Raw genomic sequence first — 6,000 nt, 5'->3', positions numbered from 1 at the left:
TTTAAAGCGGGAATATTTGTATTTGAAGTTCTAAGGTCAATGCATAGCTTCAAAGATATGTCAGGTTTACGTGCCAAAATGATTGGGGAAACCCACTCTGAAGATTCTACTTCTTCAATAACTCCTTCATCCAACATGTCCTTTAACGCTATACCAAGCTCATCCCTCACATTTATAGGAGCATTACGGAGTTTCTGTTTGACAGGGACCGCTCCTTGTTTGAGCTTAATTAAATGAGTAAAGCCTTTTAGCTTTCCTAAAGTGTCAGAAAAAATTTCTTGAAATTCTTTTTCAATGATGCAAGGATCTACCACCATGACAGGCTTTTTGTTGCGTGGATTGAGAATGATCCCTAGTTTGAATTGGTCCCTTCATCCTAATACATTAACTCCTTTCTCAGCCACATACAATTTAATGAAAGCAGACCATTCCTTAAAATTAATGTCAGAAGCAACGTACCTCATAAAATCAATGTTGGACCCATCAAAACTTTGAGCTACCATGTGTGGGGGACATAAACTGTTAGTAGACATGGTACAACCATATTTTTCATTGAAATAATTCTCTGTAAATATTGACCAAGGAGAACTGAAATGAGCCATAAGCTCTGAATTTACATTTAAGAATTTGATGATACATTTAGGTGAACTTAAACTTTCACCTTCGAGGGCACATATATTGAGTAAAGAAACTACAAAACCTCTTTCAACAATTTGGTCCTCCTGAATAGAAGGAGTACCTGTTATACAAGAAGCCTCACTGCTTTTAGTGGGAAAACTTCTACTTTTGTTAAAATTTCTCTTTTTGTCTCGCTCTGGCAAAATGTTCTACCCTACCACATTCGATGCATTCTTTACCGATGGCTGGATAGCATTTAAATGAAGCTACATGGTTGGTACTACCACATCTAAAACATATAATCATCTTCACCCCCCCTTTAAGTCCTGAAGGATGTTTGATTGAGCTATTCCCAGAATTATTCATGGCACATCATCAACAGTCTTGTTGCTTCAATCACCCTTAGCATTAACATCTTCAATTGTTATCATGCACTTTTCATATTGTTCAAATGCCTTAGCAGTCACAATGGTGTCATGCAGATTAGGATTTCCTAGAATCCATAATTGCTCTTGTGTCTTTATGCGTCTAACATTTACAATGATCTGATCTCTAATCATTTCGTCAGAAATTATACCAAAATTACACGAAACTACTAACGTTCTAAGGGCAGTTAAAAAATCTTCAAAAGATTGGGAACCCCTTTGTGACCTGGTATAAAATGAATATCTATTTATAGTTATACTGGTGGTGGGTTTAAATCGCGTTTCCATGCCTAGTAATGCTTCATCAAAAGTGTAGACTTCACCTTGTACTATAGGAAGTGTTCTGAAAATGACTTGGCCTTCTGACCCTAAACAATGAGGATAAATATTTTTTTTCTTTCATTACCCTTTCTGTCACCATCAATAGCTTTCATGTATGTTAAAAACTCCTCCTTCCATCTGGAACTTGGAACTTGGAAAGTGCTTCAAATTGCATGGTAAACGTGGATATTAACAGTAGGAAAATAAAATATAGTTTAATACTAAAAGTTCACTGTGCTACTTGTCAAATGAAATTAAAAAACGACAAAATGAAAACAGATAATAATATGAAAAGCTGTGCACATCATTGTGATGTGCACTGAACTAAAAAGATAATATCCCTCTATGACAAACTATGCAAACCAACAGTACCTTTAAGTTAAAATGAAGTGCCAATTACTTGTTAGTCAATCATAGTATTTGTCAAATACTGTGATGCATCAACGTCGATAAACATTACAGGTGTTTGCTTCCAATTTGATGTACCAACATTTACATCGTCGTTGATAAAATTACGCACTGTTAGAGAATACACACAGATGTGTGTATCATAGAAGCAGACTGGAGATCCAAAATGGCGTCACGCTTTGACGTGGGAACAAACGTCACATCCACGTAGCGTGCTGATGTAGGAATGCTTCCACCACAATCTGCAGCTTACGTCTTTGCATTGTATATGATCCTGTGATGAAACAATGGCACTTCCAGCTCTACAGTCTTCCTCGCAGCAAAATGACGTGGCAGTGCCTTCACGTCTTGCAGCAGCTTCAGAAAGACAGAGAATGAACTTGTCATGTGTCTTCTCAATTCCAGGCAAGTGGGTGATAGTGGAATTTTACTGATGTCATCACAATCTTGGCATCTAGGTTGCGTGGGAGATATAACGGCCAAAAGTTCAAAAGATGCTTATCAATAAAGTTTTCCAATATCGTTCAAAAATCGTATTTTGTAGAAAGAAGCTCAGTAGAAGGTCCAAAAAAACGATGGTGGAAGATAAAACCAATAGCATCAACCACATAAATACACAAGTTCGGTAGAGGATGAATGCTCCAGCACGGTAAAGAAAATATTAAAGTCCCATGAAAACTGTACCGCTCCTGTACCCAAAAGAGTAACAGGTATGCTGTAACTCCTCGCCAAATGTAAAATTCCAATGAAAGTAGAAGCAGGAATCCAAATGAAGGTAGAAACTGTTTAATATCAGGGCACAGTACTCCTCGGTTCAAGTTAAGGAGCAGAATGTTATGGAGATTCCAGATCTAACTGTAATCACCAAAACAACAAACAGGTGCAGAAGTTAAAGGAACACAAAGACATTTAAAGGGGCAGGGACACATTATATATATAGAGAGACAACAATATTATAAGGAATATAACACTCTTGTTCAAATCCTCTACACTCATAATGAGTCTAATTGCCCCTAACCAGAAAGGATGCCTAGGGTTAGTTACAAGAAATGAGTGGGTGAAGGTGAGTATAGGTCAGAGAAAGTGAAAGAAAGGTACCATGTTCACAGTGAAGGATCAAAATTCATGGGGATGAGTTAGATCAGGGTTCTCCAAAGTCAGACCTGGAAGGCCGGATCCATGCCATATTTTTAGGATAACTACATTTATCTAATAGGGGGATATGCTAAAATTCCTGCATAGACCTAGCCCTTTAGGACCGACTTTAGAGAACCCTGAGTTAGATCACTGGGCTCTGTTTGTATGTCCTTCCTTTCCACATTTCGTAAATCATTTTTCACTTAATATAACCAGAATTGTGGAATTAATACATTCAGTTCTGCACATGAGAGGTTTAAAACTCAGTAGGCTAAAGCGGGTAACCATTGTAGGAATACCCAAGGAAAAAAAAGAATACCTCAGGAGACAGTAAAGGTATCCAAGATCTTTTGTTTGAGCACTCGAAAATGTTCTTGGCCTTATATTACAATCTTATGAAGAGCAGGTCACAATTAAGCTTATATACTTAGGAATAACCAAAAATGCCTTTGCAGGTGCATGGACGGATGTGATGATCCAGAGAGTGGATTTTTGACTAACCATGAAACCCCACCATATAAAGCCTTATTTGTAATTGTAATATGACATTGTTCATAAATAACTGTATGTTAATCCTAATCAAGGACATGTGAGGAAGAGTGTCTCATGATATTTTGCGTGTCACGACATATGAATGAGTTTTTAGTAGTGGATTGATAGGGCATCAAGTGGGGTATACATGACTAGAATTTACTCAGCCTGTATGAAGTCCGGCCAGAGAATAATATGTGAATGCTAGAATATTATGACAGAACTGATCTTGCTTATTTACACCTGTGTCAACTTGAAATTTTGAATGACAGGACGTACATTCCATACAAAAGGCAGTAGAAGTTTGGTCATATGTGAATTCTGAAGATTATCATACTGGGGAGATTACTTCCCAAGCAGCAGCACTGTAGTTGGTGAGAGCCAAATGCACCTTGCTTCAGTGATGGGATTCATGATACATCACACACAGACCCTAATTCCACCCTTAGAGGCACCCTCGTCTACCGACCCCCCGGACCCCGCCCCCAGTCCAGCGACTCCATCGCCGACTTGATCAGCACGCACGCCCTGACCTCCACCGACTACATCCTCCTCGGACACCTGAACTTTCACCTTGAGAACAACAACGACAAGAACTCCACAACCCTGAGCGATAACCTTGCCAACCTCGGACTGAAGCAACTCGTCACAACGCCCACCCACTCCGCCGGTCACAAGCTCGACCCAGTCTTCTCCTCAAGCCCATACGTCTTCATAAGCCACATCACAGAACTCCTCAGGACCGACCACCGCTGCATCCACTTCCCCTTCCAGAAACCCACCACACACCACCTCACCCAACAGATCCCCCGCCGCTGCTGGAGCAAAATCACTGAAGACCAACTACATGCAAACCTCGCTCTCAGCCCACCCACCGAACCCTCCAACACCGACGACGCTGCCAACAGCCTCAGACGCTGGATCGAGGACTGTGCCAACACCCTTGCCCCGCTGAAGAACCCCCCCCGACAGAGACACCAGAAAGAGGGCCAGCTGGTTCACCCCAGAACTCCTAGCCTCCAAGCAAGCCTGCCAGAAACTAGAGAAGAAATGGCACAGTAAACAAACAACGGACAGCCACGCAGCACACAAGGACGCCATCCGCAACCACCACCACCTCATCAGGGTGGCCAAGAGGACCTCCTTCAAAGACCGCCTCAACAACAACGCAAGAACAACAAGTGATGGACCGAATGTGGATCAATGTCACACATTCAACCCAGTCCAAAGATCTGGGCCCAAATCCATAGTTTTTTTGCACTCCACACCACCCTGGGTTAGACAATGGCGATATGCAAATCAGCTCTGACCCTGTGCCCCATGGGAACAGTCCAGTCCGAACTACAAAAGCCATGTCCTTCCCAGAACGGAATCAAGCATCCGAGACACTCGTGGGTATGCAGTGCGCTTTACAAATGATTGATTGATTGCATATGTTGTACATATAAAATCTGTGTTACTCTATCACCAAGAGGGGGTACTCCTGTATATTATTGTTCCTTTGGCGAACCTGGTTTGTGTAACAGCCTTCAATGTAGTATCAGACATGGTCAAAAAGATCATCAAAAGAAATTGGCACATTCTGAACACTGGGTCGCAAGTGTGTGACTAACTTTTGTTCTCCCACAAAAGGGCAAGAAAACGAAAAGATATTTTAGTCCACGGTAGACCGAAGACACCAGGTGTTACAGAAAATACCATGCATAAACAGTTGTGACTTCTCACAGTGTCAGGGCACTATCCATGTGAACAATGTAGCACCTGCCATCTGATGTCCTCTACAAAGAGAATAGACCTGGGCCAACCTACAGTACGGCATAACAGAAGACATACTAATTGTAACTCCAAACAAACCTGTCCCTGTGGCCTTTAATACATATGCATGAGGGTCCACTAAGTGAAACCTAGAATTTGCACGCACCACAGCAACATACACTGCAGAAGATGTACTACAAAGATGGCAGAACATTATGGGTCTAATTTAGAGCTCAGCGGACAGATTACTCTACCATAAGAAATAATGGGATTTATATTTCGGTGGATGGGATATCCATCACCATGGTGATGATGTAACCCATCTGCCGAGATCTAAATCAGGACCTATATGTTCACAGGACACACGATAAAAGGCTTGAGATGGGTGGTCATTGAACAGATGGATGGTAACAGCAGGCACGTATAATGAATCAAATTTTAAAAGAACAGCTTTGGATATGCAGATTTTGGACACACAAAGAAGATGTTAATGATGATAGCCCTTGGGATAACATAACATATGGCGTGGGTGAAAATATGTACATACCTGGGTGGCCAAGAATCCCCCAAATGTATACGTGTGACCCTGCCTGAGACACAAACTCCCTCGATTTGTCAAGAATGAGACTACACATCCCAGGTAGCGTGGGGCTACCCGACGATGTATACTTGCACGTCCAACAAACAAACTATAAAACTCGGCCATACAAGACAGACCCTTAACATGCGGGGCTTGGAAGACATGTTTAGGTATACTGGCAGGCGTGAAGCCTTGACGAAGTAAGTCTCGGGCATATTTTGTCTT

The sequence above is a fragment of the Lissotriton vulgaris genome, chromosome 7, assembly GCF_964263255.1.
Source record: "Lissotriton vulgaris chromosome 7, aLisVul1.2, whole genome shotgun sequence".
Classification (NCBI taxonomy): domain Eukaryota; kingdom Metazoa; phylum Chordata; class Amphibia; order Caudata; family Salamandridae; genus Lissotriton; species Lissotriton vulgaris.
Note: the sequence above shows the minus strand (reverse complement) of the source record.